The sequence below is a fragment of the Halichoerus grypus genome, chromosome 2 (assembly GCF_964656455.1).
Source record: "Halichoerus grypus chromosome 2, mHalGry1.hap1.1, whole genome shotgun sequence".
NCBI lineage: Eukaryota > Metazoa > Chordata > Mammalia > Carnivora > Phocidae > Halichoerus > Halichoerus grypus.
In genome coordinates, this window is record NC_135713.1 from 208,957,437 (window position 1) to 208,978,373 (window position 20,937).

At 51.1% G+C, this 20,937-nt stretch overlaps 2 long non-coding RNA genes and 2 other non-coding genes across 5 annotated transcripts; 1 reads left to right on the forward strand and 3 right to left on the reverse strand.

Annotated features, from left to right (window-relative positions):
• Positions 1–1,421: 1,421 nt before the first annotated feature.
• On the reverse strand, positions 1,422–1,493 carry TRNAQ-UUG (transfer RNA glutamine (anticodon UUG)). The gene has a single exon. It is a non-coding gene; the product is annotated as a tRNA-Gln (tRNA).
• A 112-nt stretch (positions 1,494–1,605) lies between these two features.
• On the reverse strand, positions 1,606–1,677 carry TRNAQ-CUG (transfer RNA glutamine (anticodon CUG)). The gene has a single exon. It is a non-coding gene; the product is annotated as a tRNA-Gln (tRNA).
• A 2,757-nt stretch (positions 1,678–4,434) lies between these two features.
• On the forward strand, positions 4,435–17,246 carry LOC118536300 (uncharacterized). 2 transcript variants are annotated; one of them, XR_013445281.1, is made up of 5 exons: positions 4,435–4,715; positions 10,619–10,806; positions 14,086–14,393; positions 15,631–15,738; positions 17,058–17,246. It is a non-coding gene; the product is annotated as an uncharacterized LOC118536300 (long non-coding RNA). The 2 variants fall into 2 exon arrangements; XR_013445280.1 differs by lacking the exon at positions 10,619–10,806 and having other exon boundaries at positions 4,440–4,715.
• LOC118536310 (uncharacterized) lies at positions 13,923–20,430 on the reverse strand. The gene is made up of 2 exons (XR_004917620.2): positions 19,399–20,430; positions 13,923–19,306 (listed from the first exon to the last, which is right to left on the reverse strand). It is a non-coding gene; the product is annotated as an uncharacterized LOC118536310 (long non-coding RNA).
• Positions 20,431–20,937: the final 507 nt, after the last annotated feature.

Sequence of the window (20,937 nt, forward strand, 5' to 3'; positions counted from 1 at the left end):
GGTCCTTTTGGACAGAGACTGGCACCTTATTTTCTGAATAAGGATAAGCCAGATATTTCGAAAATGAGCAAGTGCCAGGACGGAAGACTGACTTGAAAACTGAATACACATCCGTGCACATCCCCGTTATCGACCTGCACACGTATACGTGCACACAGACACATATACAGGTCTACACACTTCTGTGCACTCATGCACACATGTGCACATAAACATAGACCTAGGAGTTTGTACTGGTGTCCACGAGAAGGGCAGGCTCCCGCCCAGCAGCTGGCAGTTTCACTCTTGGGAACCTTCCCTGAGCGGCACCGCACACAGGTGCCCAGTGGGCAAGTACAAGACATTCTTTAGGACATTGGCATTAAGAGTAAACAACCTGCAACACCTGACGAGGTTCCTTGGTGGAGAATGGTTAAGTAATTGTATATCCAAACAGTGGGATTCGGGAGGCAGTTAAAACATAGATTTTTTTTTTATGCACAAATAGGGAAATATCTGCAGTATGTCACCAAGGAGGCCTCAAAATAGGCCCCTGTCATAATACGTGAGCCAGTGTGGAGAGCTAGGCTCCTCTGGGCCCTCACCTGGGCCCCAAGCGGGACATGAGCCCATTTTCACAAAGACAAGTGGAGAATGGGAATGAGGAGGACGTTGGGGCCCAGGGTCCCATAGCAGTCAGGGGCAGGATTGAAATCACGTTTGTGCAGCGAGCTGGAATGAACCCCAGGGGACCAGCTCATCCAGCTCTCCTCACTGTACAGATGAGGAGGCTGATATCCCAAGAGGGCAGAGTCTTTCCAAGGTCACAAGGGAAGCAGATGCAGAGTTAGGCTCTTCTCCCTTTACTCAGAACTCTTAAATCTGCTCTAATAAAAGGAATTCAACATTTCCTGAAGGTGACAGTATGAGCCCCTTTTGGTCTCCTTTTTTTAAAGTCAAGCTAGAGAGAGGAAGTGCATGTTGAAAAGACAGAGATCAGGAAATCCCTAATGTGCTCCCTCTGGGGAAGGAGCAGGAGCTCTGGCGAGCCACCCACACAACCCAGCTCAAGGGTCCTTAGCTGGAGGTCTCTGGAGAGGTGTGCTTAGGAGCGGGAGCAAGAAGAGTCCCGGGCCCCTGTGCACCCTGAGGGCAGAGGTTTCAGAGTCAACCCTCCCTGCACCAGACCATGTCCTCTGAGCCACAGGCAGCAGTGAGCAGGGACAAGAGGGGTCCTGGGTGCGTGGACACACAAAGAAAAGGTGACAGGTGACCATGGAGGGGCCAGTGGGGTAAAATGGAGGCTGCAACCAGGGGTCTCCACATGAGCTCAAAGAGGAGACCCTGATCTGGAGGGTACCGGACTGTCCTGGTGAGGATTGCATTGCCCACTACTCGGGACTTGGGGGGTGGGGTGGGCACAAAAGGGCCACAGGTAAGGCAGGTTCTACCGAGATTTGAACTCGGATTGCTGGATTCAAAGTCCAGAGTGCTGACCATTACACCATAGAACCACAAGACACCAGGGCCACCGTGGGGCCACCCTTGGCCTGAGCGCACCTGGAAGAAGGGACACCAAAGTGGGGATCAAGAGATAAAAAGGGGAGGGCGACCAAAACGTTGTGCAGGTCCCACCGAGACTTGAACTCGGATCACTGGATTCAGAGTCCGGAGTGCTGGCCATTACACCATGGAACCGGCTGCAGCTACGAGTCCTGCACATCCTGATGGGGAAATGGAAGGGGGACAGGGACAGCACAGGTCTTCAGGCTACCGCCCAGGAAAAGATGAGCATGTAGCAGAGGATGGTTTCGATCCATTGACCTCTGGGTTATGGGCCCAGCACGCTTCCACTGCGCCATTCTGCTTCCCCTGGCACCACCTGGCCAGGCCCTGACTGTGATAGGTCTGGGGGTCACAGCCCCTCCAGGCCAGGGGGATGAGGATGGCAGGCTCCTGCAGGGGCCAGGATAGGGCAAGGCAAATGCCCATTTACAAATAAAGTGGACTTCTGTTTTCCCTCCTTCAACTTCTTGTGGAAAGAAATCTCTGAACTCATGTCCTTTTCTGCTGTTAAAAACCAAAAAAGTCAAGAAACACAACAGTCACAGCCCAGAGTGTCCGTGTCCCTGGGCCGTGGTGGCAGGTTCTGTAATATGGTAGTGATGGTTGGGTTTTGGGAAGGAACAAAAACAATGTTTCTCCCCATCATTTGAAAATGACTCCTAGGGCGCCTGGGTGGCTCAGTCGTTAAGCGTCTGCCTTCGGCTCAGGTCATGATCCCAGGGTCCTGGGATCGAGTCCCACATCGGGCTCCCTGCTCTGCAGGAAGCCTGCTTCTCCCTCTCCCACTCCCCCTGCTTGTGTTCCTGCTCTCGCTATGTCTCTCTCTGTCAAATAAATAAATAAAATCTTTGAAAAAAAAGAAAATGACTCCTAATTTACACGATTATGAATAAACTGTTCTTTTAATTCTACCTCTCTTGGTCTACTTCTTTTCTGTGACCTATAAAGTTGTTTCTCCAATACAAAACTGCTTTAAAGTGTTACAACACCTTGCTGTTCATCTTTATAATTTGGAAAAAAAAAACATAAATAAAACCCTGCCCTTTCAAAGAAGTATGAACTATTCCCCCAAGAACATTCTGGATATAAATCCTTTGAGCAAAAAAAAATCTTTCATGTTGAACCTTTTCAAGTAAAAAGCATGTACGGAACCTGCCGTTGTAGATAGTGGTCTCCTCTCGCAAGTGAACAGAAGCATCAGGAAAGAGACACACAGCCTGAAACTGCCGAGGTCAAACTGTGAATGTCAGCCAGGATGCTCAAAGGACATGGCAGCAGGGAGCTCAATGAGCAGGGTTAGAGGAGGCTAGTAAGCACTCCACCGCTAGCCACTGCACTGGGCAGCCAGAATGCTGAGGCCAGGGAGCAGGTCCTGCCCCCCGTGAGTGCTGAGGCCGATGGAGTGGGCACCAGACAGGGGTAGTGGCCTTCCTCAGTGGAGTGTCAGCCCACCTGCCGGCAGGAGAGTGCCGAGGAGTACTCGGCCTTTCTTCCCTCCCCTCTAATCTCCTTGCCAGTGCTTCCCATTGGCTGCAGCCCCTTGGCTCTCTTGCCCTCCAGCTTCCTGGTTGGTCTCAGAGAAGAGGTGAATCTGGAAGCAAACAGAAGACATCCAGAACTGTGGGGCACAACTATAACCTCAGATGTATGACCACGACCACCAAGGGCGTTGAAGGGAGAGTGAGGGTGAAGGAGGACCTGAAGTGGAGGCCTGGGCAAAGCCAGGCGGCAGGGACTTCCACAGCATTGGTGACACACCCAGCAGGGCACAAGGAGCAGCCATCAAGAGGGGTTGGCAGTTGCTACAGGGGGTGAGGCTCCCTGAAATGCACCCACAGGGCTGTACTGTGCCTGAACCTCCACCACAGGGTCTTGAGGATATTGTCCGAGCCTGATAAATCCAGGCGTACGGATCAGTTAGAGACGGGAAGGTGGCCTCAGGACAAGACAGGGCAACCCCACCGAGCAGCACATTGTATGGACGCCCCGGTGCAGGGACTCGAGGATTGGTGCCAGAGAGCCTTGCTGATGAAGTAAGTGCGTGGACGGACTTCCTGGAAGGGGCCCAGAATTTGAGAAGATTCAGTTCCACCGGAAAACTCGTCAAAAGGTCTCCACTGTGGGAATGGCTCAATCAGGTGGACGAGATAACCGACAGATGTCCGTCAGACCCTTTCTCCTGCCATCCCAGTGACGGTTGATTAACCCTTGGACCAAATCGGCCTGGGGACAAGGAAGGACGCCCTAGCGCCTGCTTACATGACTGAGCGGCCAACTGTAAACCCCAGTAGTGGGTGTGGGGGCGCGGGGGGCGACGGCCAGCCACCCGAAAGGCAGGTGACCTCCCTGATGCTTTCCCTGCAGGAGACGCGCGAGGCCACGTCGGAACAGACCCTAACTCCGGACCTGGACTCGTGGGCCCCACCGTCCCCGCAGCCCGGGCGACGCCGCTCGTGGTCACACCACGCGCGTCACAGTTGAGGGCCAGGCAGCGACCCCAGGAAGGGGCGTCCGAGCCCATCTCGGGACCGTCCTGCGAGCGAGGGTACGGGGGCACAGCCAGTGAGGTCGCCCAGTCGCCGATGAGGAGCTCGCGCCGCTGTCGGCGCTAAGCCACGTCCCCCTGGCAGGCAGGAGCCCTTTTATTCATCCCGGTGCCCCGTCACGGCCCGCGTCTGCCACCGCGCACCCTCGGACTCGCCGGCCCAGCCCGTCTCACGACTCAATCCCTACGCAGGCGCCCCGCCCCGCCCCGCCCCGCCCCGCCCCGCCCGGCCGTCGTTCGTCACCCGTCACGTGGGCGGCCGGTCACGTGCTCCCGCGTACGCCCGTGTCGCGGCGTCCTCGCGCTGCCGCCCCACCCCTCGCAGGCGCGCGTAGGTTGGCGCGTGTGCACTCGACGGGGTGGCGTTGCGGAGCGCGGCGAGGTTGCGCGCTCCCGGGGACCAGGGGTCCGGCAGGGTCGCGGGGCGGGCGGCGCGGCCTAGGCGGGGGTCGGGGACGCGGGGCGGCTGGGCCCCCGCGGCCGTGGGAAGGAACGTAGCGACTTCGGGGCGGCCACCTTCTGCGGGGGGCCGTGGTGACTCAACACTCCTGCCTTCGCCACCAGCGCGGCGTGGACTCTGCTCGTCTTTCCTCCCCCCACCCCCGAGGCGGGTCCGCGGCGCCAGGTCCGTGTGAGCCTCGCCCCCCGCGGGTCAGGGTCCGGGAGGGTGGGGGCCGGCGCGGGGTGGGCGGGGCCTCAGGCCGGTGCGCCGCGGAGCGCCCTGCTGCTGAAGAACAGCTAGTTGCGAAGGGGAGGTGGACTGGGGTAAGGAAAGTGATAAAGCGCACATGGTACGAAGCGGATAAACACCACAGAATCCGCACAGTTAACGAAACGTTTCTCTGATCCGTGTGTGTGAGGGCGCACGAGCAGGGGAAGGAGCAGAGGGAGCGGGAGAGGCAGGCTCCCCTCGAGCAGGGAGCCCGATGCGGGGCTCGACCCCGGGGCGCGGGATCACGACCTGAGCCGAAGGCAGACGCTTCACCGACTGGGCCACCCAGGCGCCCCTCCTGCTTTTCTTTCCTTCTGCTTTCTTGCGTCCTGGTTAGGAGTGTCCTGGTTCTCAGAAGATCTTTCATTTCCGTGTTATTTCCATTATCCATATTTTCTTAGCTCTCATGATTCTTTCCTTTCATGATTTTGACCATTAGTGTTTTTGGTTTCCATTGTGATACACTTGATTTTTTGAAGTGTCTACCAGACTTTTCATTTCAGCTTTTCCTTTCAGTAACATATTTCCTTCTGGTTGTATTTGGATTTCCTGTGGTCAGTATTTTAAAGTATGCATAGTTAGTCTGAACTTAAGGCAAACACTGCAACTCAAATGCATTTGAAAATTGCCCCTCTGCGGTGTTGGGCTCTGTGACGGGTATGACACAATAACCACACGGCACATGCAGGGGCTCGCGTGAGTGCGTGGGGTTCTGACACTGGGACATCTTGCTTTCTTTAGGCCCCTTTGCTGTGTTATTACCAGTTTGAGTGTTATTTCTTCTGCAACTTCCAGACGTTGGACGGGAGGCCTCAGATACGCTAAGATGTGGTCTGCAGTGGCTCGCCGCAAAGACTTGACTCCTCCCGCTGTGTGCTTACTAGCGGGCCGCACAGCACAGGCGTTCGCAGACGCTGAAAAGGGAAAACATTTGCTGGGATGATGGGGGCTACTTGTGCAGAATATGATCCTACATGAGCGTGCTCCCATCGACCTACATTCATGGAATAGGACCTTTGCTCTGTTGGGACATCTGATGTTGTGGGGGGTGCTGCACTCTGCTGGCTCAGTATTTCAAACCTTGCTCCCCACCCCACATGCTCCTGGTGTCTGGGGCTGGAGGACAGGACCCCCCTGGGGCAGCCTCTGGCCCGGTGAGAACCTAGGCAGCTGGCCGTAGCAGAGCTAGGTGGAACGCACTGCAGACCCCAAGAGGCGCCTCCCACAGCTTCCTCTCCAGGCCCCCTGCGCAGGGCTATGTTCACCTTCTACCCTGCTTCGGGGTGGCACTGGAGTGGACATCCTAGCTGAGCAAAGGACCTGTCCCCTGATGCTGCCAGCTCACCTCAGCCAGGGGTCCAACCCCAGCCATGTGACCCCATGCGGCAGGCTTCACCTCCCACCATCCTGAGTGAGAGTCTCGATGGTCACCCATGGTGGCTGGGGGTTTAATGAGTTGGTGTGTGCCAAGTGCCCAGAGCAACACCTGGCACTGTCGGGTTGAAAAGGACGGCACCGTGGCCTAGTGCTTGCAGCAGTGGTAACAATCAGAGCCATAGACTTGACCTGGTCATCCCAGCTACTCCCTCCCTGTAGGAGGCAGGGACCTGGACCCGTTCATGCTTCCAACCTACCCCTCTCCACTAAGGCCCCCTCAGCACACACACACACCTCTCTGGTCCTGAAAACAACACCAGTGACCAAGAAACCCTTGCTCTGATCATGGCCAGTCAGCCCAGGACAAGATGCCGAGCATCCTTAGCCTGGGGGAAATGCAGCACACCCACTAACAAGGCTGCCCTTACCACGTGTTGGGAAGGTGGGGCAACAGGAACGCTCAACGCAGCTGATGGGAACATAGAATGGTGTGGCCACTTTGGAATTCAGTTTGGCAGATCCCTCATGTGTCTCCAAGGAGTTCCGGTTCTTTTGTTGGAGGATGGTGTTTACTGCTATTTCATGGTGCAGATGGTGTCCCTGTGTCTGTGCCATCTCGGGGTGCAGAGACTGACCCACAGGGTGTCCCCAGGTCTATGCCATCTCGGGGTGCAGAGACTGACCCACAGGGTGTCCCCAGGTCTATGCCATCTCTGGGTGCAGAGACTGACCCACAGGGTGTCCCCAGGTCTATGCCATCTCTGGGTGCAGAGACTGACCCACAGGGTGTCCCCAGGTCTATGCCATCTCAGGGTGCAGAGACTGACCCACAGGGTGTCCCCAGGTCTATGCCATCTCGGGGTGCAGAGACTGACCCACGGTATCCCCATGTCTATGCCATCTCAGGGTGCAGAGACTGACCCACAGGGTGTCCCCAGGTCTATGCCATCTCTGGGTGCAGAGACTGACCCACAGGGTGTCCCCATGTCTATGCCATCTCTGGGTGCAGAGACTGACCCACAGGGTGTCCCCATGTCTATGCCATCTCTGGGTGCAGAGACTGACCCACAGGGTGTCCCCAGGTCTATGCCATCTCTGGGTGCAGAGACTGACCCACAGGGTGTCCCCAGGTCTATGCCATCTCTGGGTGCAGAGACTGACCCACAGGGTGTCCCCAGGTCTATGCCATCTCTGGGTGCAGAGACTGACCCACAGGGTGTCCCCAGGTCTATGCCATCTCTGGGTGCAGAGACTGACCCACAGGGTGTCCCCAGGTCTATGCCATCTCGGGGTGCAGAGACTGACCCACAGGGTGTCCCCAGGTCTATGCCATCTCGGGGTGCAGAGACTGACCCACAGGGTGTCCCCAGGTCTATGCCATCTCGGGGTGCAGAGACTGACCCACAGGGTGTCCCCAGGTCTATGCCATCTCGGGGTGCAGAGACTGACCCACAGGGTGTCCCCAGGTCTATGCCATCTCGGGGTGCAGAGACTGACCCACAGGGTGTCCCCATGTCTATGCCATCTCGGGGTGCAGAGACTGACCCACGGTATCCCCAGGTCTATGCCATCTCGGGGTGCAGAGACTGACCCACAGGGTGTCCCCAGGTCTATGCCATCTCGGGGTGCAGAGACTGACCCACAGGGTGTCCCCAGGTCTATGCCATCTCGGGGTGCAGAGACTGACCCACAGGGTGTCCCCAGGTCTATGCCATCTCGGGGTGCAGAGACTGACCTGTGGGGCATCCCTGCCTGTGCCATATTGGGGTACAGAGACTGGCCCGTGGGTTGTCCCTGGGTCTGTGCTGTATAGGGCTGCAGAGCCAGGAAGTACAGGTGTGTGCACTAACCCATGGCTGCAGGCATGTCTGTGATTGTCTGTGTGTCTACGTGAAGGTGGGAATGAGCTCCACTCTGGCCCAGATCCACGGAGTTTCTTCTAGTCTCTCCTCGCCCCTCTGTAATTCACTCTCCAGTATCAGAAATCCTCCTTGCCCACTTTTTGAAATTATGGTGTTTTCTCTTTTTGTTACCCATTCCTTAGAGGCAGGATCTCTGTTTTCTTTATTTTTGTTTCCCAAATGAAGTGGTGTCTGTCTCCTACAGGTGTAGCTCTACACAGGTATTGTTTTTTTTTTTTTTTTTTAAAGATTTTATTTATTTATTTGAGACAGAGAGAATGAGAGAGAGAGAGAGAGAGCACATGAGAGGGGGGAGGGTCAGAGGGAGAAGCAGACTCTCCGCTGAGCAGGGAGCCCGATGCGGGACTCGATCCAGGGACTCCAGGATCATGACCTGAGCCAAAGGCAGTCGCTTAACCAACTGAGCCACCCAGGCGCCCTCTACACGGGTATTGTTGAACTGAAAGGGACCAGGCATGTGCCCAGTACAGCTTTGATGTGGGCCATCAGAATGCTCTCCAGAGCTTCACCTCTCTTTCGTGCACCTGTCCCAACGGCCTGCTTTCTCTTCCATGTCCCACCCCTGGCCCACGGACCTCCAGGATGAGGAGGGGTTTCATCCTGACCCTCATAAACTCAGGAAGGTTTCTGCACGGGCCAACAAATGGCAACCCAATTGGAATCAGTATTCACAATGTCACTTTCCCAAACTAACTGCATCAGGCAAGTGCTGAGAGCAATCAGGAGCTCCACGGAGGCTGAGCCCCATCAGGAGAACGTATGTGCACAGTGACTGTCCCACTGTGAGCTAGGAATGAGGCAGTTCCGGTGAAGGAGCAGTTCTCACTGCATGGCAGGTGTCAGGGTGGCTAATGGAAGCAGGGGTCTTGCATGTGGGGGGCTGGGCGTGTGTGTGTGGTGGGAGGAGGGTCTCGGGGAGGGGGCTGGCTCTGTGTGAGAAGCTACTCCTCCAGGTAAGGCATGCTGCTGGCTTGCATCAGGCCTCCTGCCCTCCTTGGCCTGACAGGCAGGCAGCCTGTGTCCCCTTTGCTCTCGGTGGGCCCTTGGCATCTGGCACAGGAATGAGGCTGGGGACAGGAAACGCTTGCCGAGCGGATGTGCCAGTGAACACGCACGTGGGCGGTAAAGTAGCGCAGGAGTCAGAGCCTGGCGGCGTCTCCTCTCAGGCGACAGGAGGACCAGCCATGCCCAGGATGCTGGGAGGCTACAGGGAGCTCCAGGGATGGCTGAGCTGGGGCAACGAGGTCCCTCTGTTCAGAAGCCCCCGTCAGCTGCGCTGTTTAATTCACGTCTGTCCTACAGTCTGCGTTTTGTATGTGTCCCATGGGCACCTTTGGGGGACACCAGCGTCAGCACAGAGATTCAGAAAGGTGGCCTGGAGGAGGAGACGCAGCTGGACCTTGATGCTAAGGGCAACTGGTGTAGGGGTGGCCAGCCATGGGACCCCAGCCACCACGAGGACCCCGTGCCTTCATACCGGCCCCCAAGCAGGCCCCCTAGTGCTCCTCCCAAACTCAGATAAACATGGTTGAGAACACAGGAATGCAGGGAACTTGTGTAGGGCCTGCCCGCCCCCTGGTCACCTTCCGACGACTGCTTTTCTGGGAGCATTGCTTTAACCAAGCAGGTAAATACACGTAGCTCCTCCGTGATGGCTTCCATGACGTGTGTGCAGGGGGCACATCCGGGCACACCCGTCGACCCCCTTCCTGCCCCTGGAGTGCACAGGTGGGAACGTGCCTCTCCCCGTCTCCGAAGCCCCGAGGGATGTCTGTGGAGAAGAGATTTTGATGAAGGAGGCCTTAGAAACACTTTCAGGTCCAGTTAATATCTGTACATTTAACAATTTTCTTCTAAAAATTGGTATTATAAGATGTATCTCTAAAGCTCTCATTTGTTTAGGATGAAATTCAGTTAGGAATGTATTATTCATCTATAAAGCGCAATCTTTCCTAAAATCAGATGGAATTTAAAACATTTTACCAATTTTTACCTTTTAAGTGATCCAGTTATGTTTTCCAACCTTAATTAAAAGTAATTTTAAATTGAAATTACAAAGCGAGACATACTTATTAATTTTTTAATGGGAAAGGACAGAATCCTAGGAAATGGGAGTGGCTCCTGTTGGCGGTTGGTGAATGTTGTTGTGGACCTTTCTTGGTTACCAGGCAGTAAGTCAGCCCCCTCCACGGCCCGGGCACCACACTTGGCCCTCACCTCTCCTGTCGCTACACCTCGGCCGATTCACTCTCCGCTTCCTTCCAGTAGTCAACTGGCCACCACTGATGTACGTCAGAGTCGTGTTGATCTTCTGTCACAGACACCTGTGTGCAGTCAGTTCTAGAACTGCAGTCGCCACGTCAGAAGGCAGGGCCACCTTAAACTGTGCTAGATTCTAAATTACTATTTTTTAATCTTTTTAAAGATTTTATTTATTTATTTGAGAGAGAGAGAGAGAGTGAGCGAGGGGAGGGGAGAGGGAGAGAGGATCCCAAGCCAACTCCCCGCTTTGTGCAGGGCTGGAGGCGAGGCTCGATCCCACGACCCTGAGATCACGACCTGAGCTGAAATCAAGAGTCGGACGCTCAGCTGACTGAGCCACCCAGGCGTCCCAGGTTGTTTCACTTTCTGATTATTCTGAATAAAGCGGCTATGAAGATTCTTGTACAGGCCATTTTGCAGGCATAGGCTTTGCTTTCTCTTGGGTAAGTACTTAGGAGTGGAACGGCTGATTGTGTGTGTGTGTGTGTAACTTTATACAAGAAACTGACACACTTTCCCAAAGCGGCCGTCCCATTCTGTGTTCCCACCAACAATGTGTAAGAGTTCCAGTTCCTTCACATCATCATCTGCACGTGGTAAGGTTGGTCTTACTGATTCTAGCCGTTCTACCTGTTATGTGGTTGTGGTTTCAATTTGCGTTTCCCTGATGACTAATGATGGTGCACATTTTTCACATGCTGACTGGCCATTCATCTATCTTCTCTTGTGAGGTAGCTGCTCAAGCCTCTTGCCTATTTTTTAAAATTTAGTTTTTAAAATTATGGAGTTACAGGAGTTCTTTTATGTTTTTATTTTTTATTTTTAATATTTTATTTGACACAGAGATGGAGAGATAACAAGCGGGGGGCGGGGCAGAGGGAGAGGCAGGCTCCCGGCCGAGCTGGGAGCCTGATGTGGGGCTCGATCCCAGGACCCTGGGATCATGACCTGAGCCAAAGGCAGACGCTCAACCGACTGAGCCTCCCAGGCGCCCCTGTTTTTATTTTTTTTTAAGATTTATTTATTTTAGAGAGAGAGAGAAAGAGTTGGTGTGAGCAGCGGGGGGCCAGAGAGAGAAGCCGACGCCCCGCTGAGCGCAGAGCCTGACACGGGGCTCAATCTCACAACCCTAAGATCATGACTTGAGCCGAAACCGAGAGTCAGCTGCTTAACCGACTGAGCCACCCAGGTGCCCTGACATGAGGAGTTCTTTTAAATTCTGTTTAGGTATTCTTGTCTGGTATATGTGTTATGGATATTTTCTCGGTCTGTGGCTCATATTTTCGTATTTTTCATAGTCTTTTGAGGATCAAAATGTAAACATTTTTCATAATTCTGGTTTATCCACTTTTCCCTTTTACGGTTTTCACTGTTTGGGTTCTAAGACCCCAGAGGCACAAGGATAGTCTATTATGTTTTGGTGGTGGGGAGCTTCCTAGTCTTAGCTGTTACGCACAGCTCTGTGACCCAGCTCAGGCTGTTCTGTGTGGCGTAAGGTGTGGTGAGTTCTCACTTGTGGTTGTTGCTATTATTTGGATATCCAGTTGTCCCAGTGCTACCTGTTGGATAGACTTCCTGAAGGAATCCTCCTTCTCCACTCACAACACTCCGGACACAAAATGTGTGGGTTTCCCACACCAAGCAGTTCTCCAGTCCTCTGTGGATGCCACCTGGGCGTCCTACAGTTCCTACAGTTCCACCCGGTTCTGACACCAACTGCCCAGAGTTAGTGCAGGCCCCACACACTGTGGGCTCTGGGCCACCAGATGGCCCCCTGCTTTAGACGCCATTTGTAAGTAATGGGTCCCAGGGAACCCACACTTCTGACTCGGCTACAGATCAGGGGTTCCTAACACTCCTCTCAGGTTCAGTAATTTGCTAGAATAACTCACAAAACTCAGGGAAATACTTAGTTATGTTCACTGGTTTATTATAAAGGATATTCTAAAGGATAGAGATGAGGAGATGCATAGGGTGAGGTCCAGGAGGGTCTTGAACACAGGAGCTTCTGTCCCTGTAAGTTGGGGTATATCAACCCTTCACAAACCTGTAAACTCTCTGAACCCCATAGTTTAGAGACTTTTATGGAAGTTTCATAGCAGACTATTAACTCAACCTCAAGTCCCTCTCCCAGAGGATGGGGGATGGAGCTGAACATTCCAACTTCTCATCCTGGTGACCATCCTCCATCCAGGAGCCCACTCAGAGTCACCTCATCAGGAAAAAAGATGCTCCTATCACATAGGAAATTCCAAGGGATTTAGGAGCTCTGTGTCAGTAACTAGGGGCAGAGACCAAACACATACTGAAGTCTCACTTCCCTTCCCCTATTAAATAACTCTGACACCTTTGTTGAAAATCAGTTGATTCCAGGAGCACCCGGGTGGCTCAGTCGGTGAAGCGTCTGCCTTCGGCTCAGGTCATGATCCCAGGGTTCTGGGATCGAGCCCTGCATTCGGCTCCCTGCTCCCGAGGTCCTGGGATTGAGCCCCGTGTCAGGCTTCTTGCTCAGCGGGGAGTCTGCTTCTCCCTCTGCCTCTGCCCCTGCTTGTGCTCTCTCTCCCTCTCTCTCTGTGTCAAATAAATAAATAAAATCTTTTTTAAAAAGTTTAAAAAAATCAATTGATTCTGTATGTGGAGGTCTATTTCTGGACCTTTTATTTTGCTCCACTGACTTGTCTATTCTTATACCAATACTACACAACTTTACTACAGCTTTGTATTCATTTGATTACTATAGCTTTATTAGCTATCTCTTATAGATTACCAAAATCTTCTCTTTAAAAGCCAAATTAGAGAAGGCATCTTATATTCATTTGGTGCCTATAGCTACCGCAGCTTTCTATTGATTTACATTAATACGGCCACCAACCTTTCAACCTGGTTCTCTTCCAAGCTCATTCTGATTTTCTTCGGTCCCCTGCATTTCCATATGAATATAAAAATTGGCTTGTCAATTTCTACAAAAAAGCCAGTTGAAGTTTTGATTGGGATGATACTCTATAGATCAAACAGGGCATTTAGCAAATCAATATTCAAGAATCTGTTGCTTTTGTTTAGTGATCTATACCAATATAGTTACTTAAACCAATTGAGGTGAGCTCTATATTGACGGGTACTTCTCTGTATATACCATGACAGTGGAAAAAGGGCATTGGTAATTATGCTCATGGGTACCGAGATACCCTCTGAACGCCCCTGAATGGTCAAGAAGAGCAGGTCACATCAGTAAGGTTTTGATGTCAGGTGGTTGTGATGTTGTGATTGTATTACAACGATTTGAAACTTCATAATCATGTAAATTTGGATTTCTTTATCAAGTAGACTGCAGTTCAGTTCAGCGATGTGACGTGTGTACGAAATACCTACTGCCCGCCGGGTGCTGGGCAGATGCTGACTGAGGAACATGCCATCGGCCTCCTCCTGCCCTAGAGCCCAGGGCGTTTAACCAACCAGAACAGTGCATTCTTCTCAGAAGGCTGGGTAGCAGAGAGTTTATGGTTATATAATTTTTTACACCGTAGTACTTGTGTTTCTGAAAGAAGAAAACCAGAAAATGTGAAATTTATCATTTATTTAATTTAGTGCTTACATCCATGATAATACTTTTTAAATTTACAGTATTGATTATCAGCATGGCCATATTTTCGTGAATATTCCTTATATTTTCTCTGAAAGCTTGGCCAAAATAAGAATATGTGTTTCCTTTGTGTACCCCACAGCCAAGGACGAGTTGAAAGCAGCTCCTGGCAGCCAAGTGGATGAATGGAGTTACACGATTTCCTGAGACAGACATGTACGGGCATGGCATTGATCACTCAGAAGTATAAATGGAGGTCTCCCCAGCTGGGGAGACAGGACCTAACATTACAGAAATGAAGTAACAATGGAAGGAAGGCAGCAAGAACATCACCAGCCCAGAGTTACTAAATGTCACAGGTTACAAAATCCACACACACAGTTGCCACAGTGAGGGAACACAGTGGACCCTTGGGCCACATGGGTTTGAACCCTGTAGGTCCACTTACAGGTGGGTTTTTTTTTTCATTACAGTGTAGTGCCAATCTATTTTCTCTTCCTTACGATTTCACTAACAGTTTTTTATTCTAGCTTTTCTTTGGTAAGAATACAATATATACAATATATAAAACGTTTAACATACAACTTACTGTTAATCAACCATTTATGTTATTGGTAAGGCTTCTATCAACAGTAGGCTATTAGTAAAATTTTTGGGGAGTCAGAAGTTATACCCAGTTTTTGACTGCGCTGGGCGTTGGTGCCCCTAACCCTTGAGTTGTTCAAGTGCCAACTGCACTTTACGTCAAGAGGGAATTGGATCGATGGGGAGGAGGGTACCTGCGTGTAGGCAGAACTGTATGAACAAGAGTGGGGCATGGGACTAAACAGGGAAGGGGGCTGTTGGATGGGGGGGATATGGCAGAGGCAAGCTGTGGGCAGAGCCCAGCAACTGGGGTGGACACAGGTCTCCCACACCACTCGGGAGTAGTGAGAGGACGTGGAAATTTGGGCAAGAGCTGAACAGGGAGAGTCTCCGTTTGCAGGACACGCAGACTGCTGGGTCTGGCTTTCTCCCGGTGAAGGTATTTCAGTTCAGGCAGAAATGCTGAAACATGGGGTTATAGGCTTAGGGCCACAGGACTTTCAATCACAGGTTGTAGGAGTTTGTTAAAGAAACCAGTTGCTGTGCTGGATTTTGCTCTGAATTTTTGTTTCTTAAAGACTATCAAAATTCGCAGTTATAACATTAACAAGCACCCCTTTTCACTGTGAGGGGCACGTGGAGGCGGCCTTGCTTTTGCCTCCCCAAGTGAAGTGGTGTAGAGCAGTCCGGGCTGTGCTGGCCTGGGCCGGTTACCCTCCTGGTGCCTGAGGGTAATACGCAGGCCATCGCAAGGCCATCACAGCACCCGTCAAACACCGGCGCCACGAGGACGGCCCGAGTCGGTGTCTGGAAAGGTCCTTTAAGCGGGACCTGGCACAAAGCAAACACTGCACGGTGCTTGTTAACTGACACACGCTTCTGACGGCACCTTCTCCAGCGGGGCCTGCCCGACATTCACACTGGAAGGGCCAGGCCTCGTCTTACTCTCTTTTCCTTCTAGACTTTTCTTCCTGCTCGTTCTAATAACTACATAGCCGAGTGTTAACATCTTGAACTATGTCTGTGGGTTTTGTTCATTTCAGTTCTGTCCATTTTTGCTTTGAGCATTTGAAAGTTATGTTGTTGTTGTTGTTTTTTAAAGATTTCATCTCTTTAAGTCACCTCTACACCCAGTGTGGGATCCGAACCCATAACCCCAAGATCCAGAGTCGCAAGCTCCACCGACTGAGCCAGCCGGGCGCGCTGGGAGGTATGTTCTGACATGCACTGAGGATTCTTGCACTTTCCTGCTGAGCTGACCCTGTCACTACGGACCAGTCTCTCCTAACAGTCCTGACCTGAGGTGGCCCGGTCTCATGCCACTGTCACCGGTGATTGCACAAAGTGTGTTTGAATGATGCTTCTTTTTCCATCCTTGTAACTTTGGCTTGTCTTGGTCTTTAGATTGAAAGTGTGTTTTGTAAACTCCTAAGTCAGGTGGTTTTTTTTTTTTTTTTTCCTTTTTACTCAGTTTCTGGCTTCTAATTGTAGTGTTCCATGCATTTACATTTAATATAATGATTGACACAGCTGGGTTTAAAGCCATTACCTTGTTCTATATTTGTTCTATCTGTTCTTTTTGCCTTCTTTCTTGCCTGCTATTGGACTATTCATATATTTTTTAAATTCCATTTATCTCCTCTATTGTAGTTTTTACATACAGGCTATTATATAACATTACATATAATACATACATTTATACTCAGTTAGGGGCTGAGCTAGAAAGTACAGTATATACCCTTCGCTTGCCGCAGTTCACGTTGAAATCATACAGCAGTTGATCAACCACATAAGAACCTCGAAACAGTGAAATAACACTGGCTTGCTTCCTAAACTTTTGTTTCCTTGCGATCATATTTTTTTTATTTCTGAGGGTTGCATTGTCTCATCTGGCAGCCACTAGCCACGTGCGGCTATTTAAACATCAAGTTACATCAACTATAACCAAGTACAACTTTAAAGCTCAGCTCTCAGTCACCCTGGCCACACTGGCAGTGCACGCAAGCCCCCGGGTCGTGGCTCCCGTCCTGGACACGTGCTGTGTCGGGACACTCCCAGTGCATGGAGTACATGGCGGGGAATGAGCACCCACAACACATGACTACATTCTGCTTTGAGCATTCATCTGATAATCTTTTAAAGAAATTATTTAAATGTCTTTTAGAGTTACCCATGCCATCACCTGTTCAGGTGTCCTTCACTCCTTGGGGCAGATCTGGGACCCCACTGGGGTCACTTTCCTCCTGCCTGAAAGAGGTCGGTATCTTTCTGAAGGCCAGCTCTTCTGGTGACGATTTTCAGCTTTTGTTTATCTGAAAATGCCTTTTATTACAGATGTTCAAAATTAATTACGACCTTAATTTTTGAGGATATTTTTGTTAGGTATTGGGATACTGGTCTCAAGGACTGTTTGACCTTTAGCATTTTGCGGATGCCATCTTTTTGTTTCTGGCGCCCACTGCTCTTGATAAGTCGTTCTCAATGAAGTCTCCCTGAATGTAACGTGTCTCTTAAATTTTTGTTTTTTAGGGACACCTGGGTGGCGCAGTCGGTTGAGCATCCAACTCTTGGTTTCGGCTCATGTCATCATCTGATTGTGAACTTAGGGTCATGAGATCGAGCCCCACATCAGGCTCTACACTCAGCAGGCAGTCCACTTGGGATTCTCTCTCTCCCTCTGCCTTTCTGCACCCCCCCCCCCGCTCTCCTGCACGCTCTCTCTAAAATAAACAAATAAACCTTTAAAAAAATATATTTTGTGTCCTTTTAGGACTTTTATTTTTACCTTTGGTTTTCAGAAGTCGGACTGTGATATGCCTCCAAGTGTTGTTCTTTGAATTTGTCCTCCTTGGGGTTTGCTAAACTTTTTGGATCTGAGGGTCAGTGTATTCTTACCAATTTGTAAAATTCTTACACATTCTCTCTTCAAATATTTCTATTGATCCATTTCTTTCCCTTCCTTCTGGACATCCAACTTTACGCACACTGGACCATTTGATCTTGTCCTAATATTCCTTTCTGTTATCTTTCTTTCTCATTCTAATTTGTTCTGTTTTCAGAGGATGGAATTTTGAGTTGAAAAATCCTCTCTTTAGCTGTATCCAGTCTGGTGTTCAGAAAATTAAATGAGCTCTTCATTTCAGGTATTTTGCTTTCTCCTTTACTACTGGTGTGTGGCCCTTACTCCTAGGGTGTGGCCTTTGTGGTGTCTCAGGGCTCCCCGGGCTGCACGGAGACCCAGCACCGCCCAGTCCTACAAGGCCTCCGCCCTCATGTAGCACCTGCAACTAGAAGAGGTTCAAAGAACAGTGTTAGGTCGCTATAATGAAACTTCCTCTACTTCTGTTTACTTATGTGTATGCCATTTATGAAAAACAGGAATAATACTGGTTCTGCGCCCTGCCTCACTCCAGCAATTCTCATCACCAGATATGTGAACTAGGTGTTGAGGGGAGAAAAAGCCCCAGACATATTAAGAAATAAATCTCCAATATACTCAACTTTTTAGTCTTAATCAAAACCTGCATATGTTTATATTGCTCTCATCAATTATGTTAACAAAAGTTGTAATACTAATTCAATCCAAGAGAGATGTTTTAACATGACACTTATATTTGCAGGAATTGCAGATTAATGTACGTATCTGTGTATGTGTGTGTCTCCAGGGGTAAATAATAAGCTCATGAATAAATACTCAAGCATAAACACTTATGGTATTTAGGATAAAATTTGTGGGGGAATTTGAATGGAAATGAGTTTGGGAGTAAAGGATTTTTTAAAAAGATTTTTTTATTTGAGAGAGTGAGAGAGCAAGAGCCGGGGGGGGGGGGCGAAGAACAGAGGGAGAGGGACAAGCAGATTCCACACTAAGCACAGAGCCCGACACAGGGCTGACACAGGGCTGGATCTCATGACCCTGGGACCATGACCTGAGCTGAAACCAAGAGTCAGATGCTTAACCTACTGAGCCACCCAGGCGCCCTAGGAGTAAAGGATTTAATAAAACTGGTTAACTAAGAGACTGTTTATATGTTTATAAAATATAGGCTAGTGGGTTTCAAATCACAATGGCATTCAGGATCCATTTCATACATCTAAGGAATGATGCCATAATTTATTTAAAAAGTCAATATTTATAATATTTGAGAAATTACATCCACCGCAATTATTTAAACATGATGGAAAATTTTGCTATTATCTTGAATGTGGGGGCTTACAAGATTTCACAAAATTAGTTTATTGGATACTATGCAAAAAGCTTTGAGCACCATGGATCCAGCTATTTCTTTCTATAGTCTGAATCATTACAAGAGACACAAATGGGTCTCCCTGTCACAAATGGGTCAATTTTGTCACATGTGGCAAGAAGGTTGACATTTTTAACAATTAAACTGCTTGAACACTTTACTCCTTGCTTGAACTGCCCCTGGTTTCCTACTTCCCTAAATGAGAAGCTGTGAAGTGTCTTCTGAAATGCTCTGTGTTTCTCCTCCCATCATTCATGGGCCTTCGGCCTGGGACACGCCAGCCTATTCCCTCCTCAGAGCAGTTGCCCTTCCTCTTTGCCCAGAGCTTCCTGAGGTCTCTGGTGCACATCCTTCAGGTGTCAGGTCAGATGTCTCGTCCTCTCCTCGTCTCTTGGCCCCAGCACTCTGCCTTTCAGCACACACTCTTTGGCTGTCCTGTGTACTTATTCACACGTGTACCGTGGATCCTCTGTAAGCATCTGCTCTCTTCTTCCACCCGTGTCTGGCATAAACTAGATGCTCAGGACACATCTGAAAGAACAAATGTTTGTAAAGAGTCTGCGTGTGTGTCTTCCACATCTCTGCCTTCAGTTTTTTGACATGAGGAGCAGCAGGTTGCCTACCTGTGAGCATCTTCCGGTGCTGCTTTTCCCCTCCGTCACAAGGGGTCCTGGAGGCTGGCTTCCTTTGGGTCCTCTTACTTTCACACATACTGATGGGACACGGCTGCCTGGTTGGCTCACTGCTCTCTGCGCCTGGTATACCGTGGAGGCCTATCAAGCATTTGGAAGGGATGGAAGGCCTGACTCTGATTTGGAGCCCTTCCTCACTGTCTCAGCACTTGGTGAGTCTTCTCAGAGCTGTGTGATCTTTACCATTTCTACTTGCTTAGGGCTTGGCATCACCTAACTTTTATCCAGGTGCCTCGCGTCTACACTACAGGATGTAACTGAAACACATCGGTGCAATGCCACAAGCTCATCCTCTGTGTGTCTGCCAATCTGGGTTTCCTGCACGACGGACAGCCCGTGCTGGCCAAGACTTGGGAGGATTTCGAGGAAGCTTGCGTAAGTCTGCTAACAGCATACAGCACACACGCCAAACAGCATCAATACCTTTATCACAGTGAAACTTCTGGAAGCCAGTCGAGGGGTGACGTCCCGAATGAGTGCACTAAAGCACAAGGCAACAACACGCTCCACGGTCGCTCATCAGCGATCTGGAAACACTCGTTATACTGCTCATATGCTCGTTCTTTCATTCGACTGTATTTTGTTAATTATTTTTTACAAGACTTTAAGTAATCTACACCGACTGTGGGGCTCGAACTTAACCCGGGAGGTCAAGAGTCGCGTGCTCTACCAGCCAGCCAGCCCGGCAACTTTGTATTTTGTTTTTAAACGACAGGCTCTCCCACTTAACATTTCCATACTTGTCTCGACCACCAATACATAAATACTTGATGAAACTTGTTTCTCTGTCTAGGACATTCTGCCATATTCATGGCTCAGAAATTCTGGACTAAACTGCGAGCACAGATCGTAAATAAAGCAAGTCAGAGTTCCGTCGGGGTGGCGTGGGGTGGGGTGCCCCAATGCCTCCCGTGGGCGCTCTGAGCACCTCCTCGTGCCCAGGTGAGATACGTCCCGCAGCTCCCCGCCCCGGCCTCCCGCGCCCCTGCATCCCCGGCCCTCATGCCCCCGGGACCCCTGGCCTCCCGCAATCCCGGCCTCCGCGTCCCCAGCCTCCCGCGCCCAGCCCCCGCGTCCCAGCACCGCGGAGCTGACTTGGCCGTCGACGGTCTCCCGCGGACCTCCCGCAGTGGAAGCAGTTTCCAGCTCTGCCCAAGGCCGTGCGGATGCCCGCGCAGGCCACGAGCGCTCCACCCACCCCGTGGCCCGAGCCGTGGCTCCTCGGGGCAGACGTCACGCGCCCCCCGCCCAGCCCGCGACGACCTCGACCCGCCGCCTGTCGCCCCGAAGCTCCGCGCCAGCCACGCTCTACCCCGGGTTTTCCAGGCCGCTGGAAGCCGCGCCTGCGCCGGGCGTCGCGGCCGGACGTGCGGGCGCTCGGCCGGCGTGCCTCGCCATTGGCCGGCCTCCGGTAGCCCCACTGCTGTGCGCCGCCCCCATTGGCCAGTACGGCCGTCAGTCAGCGGCGCC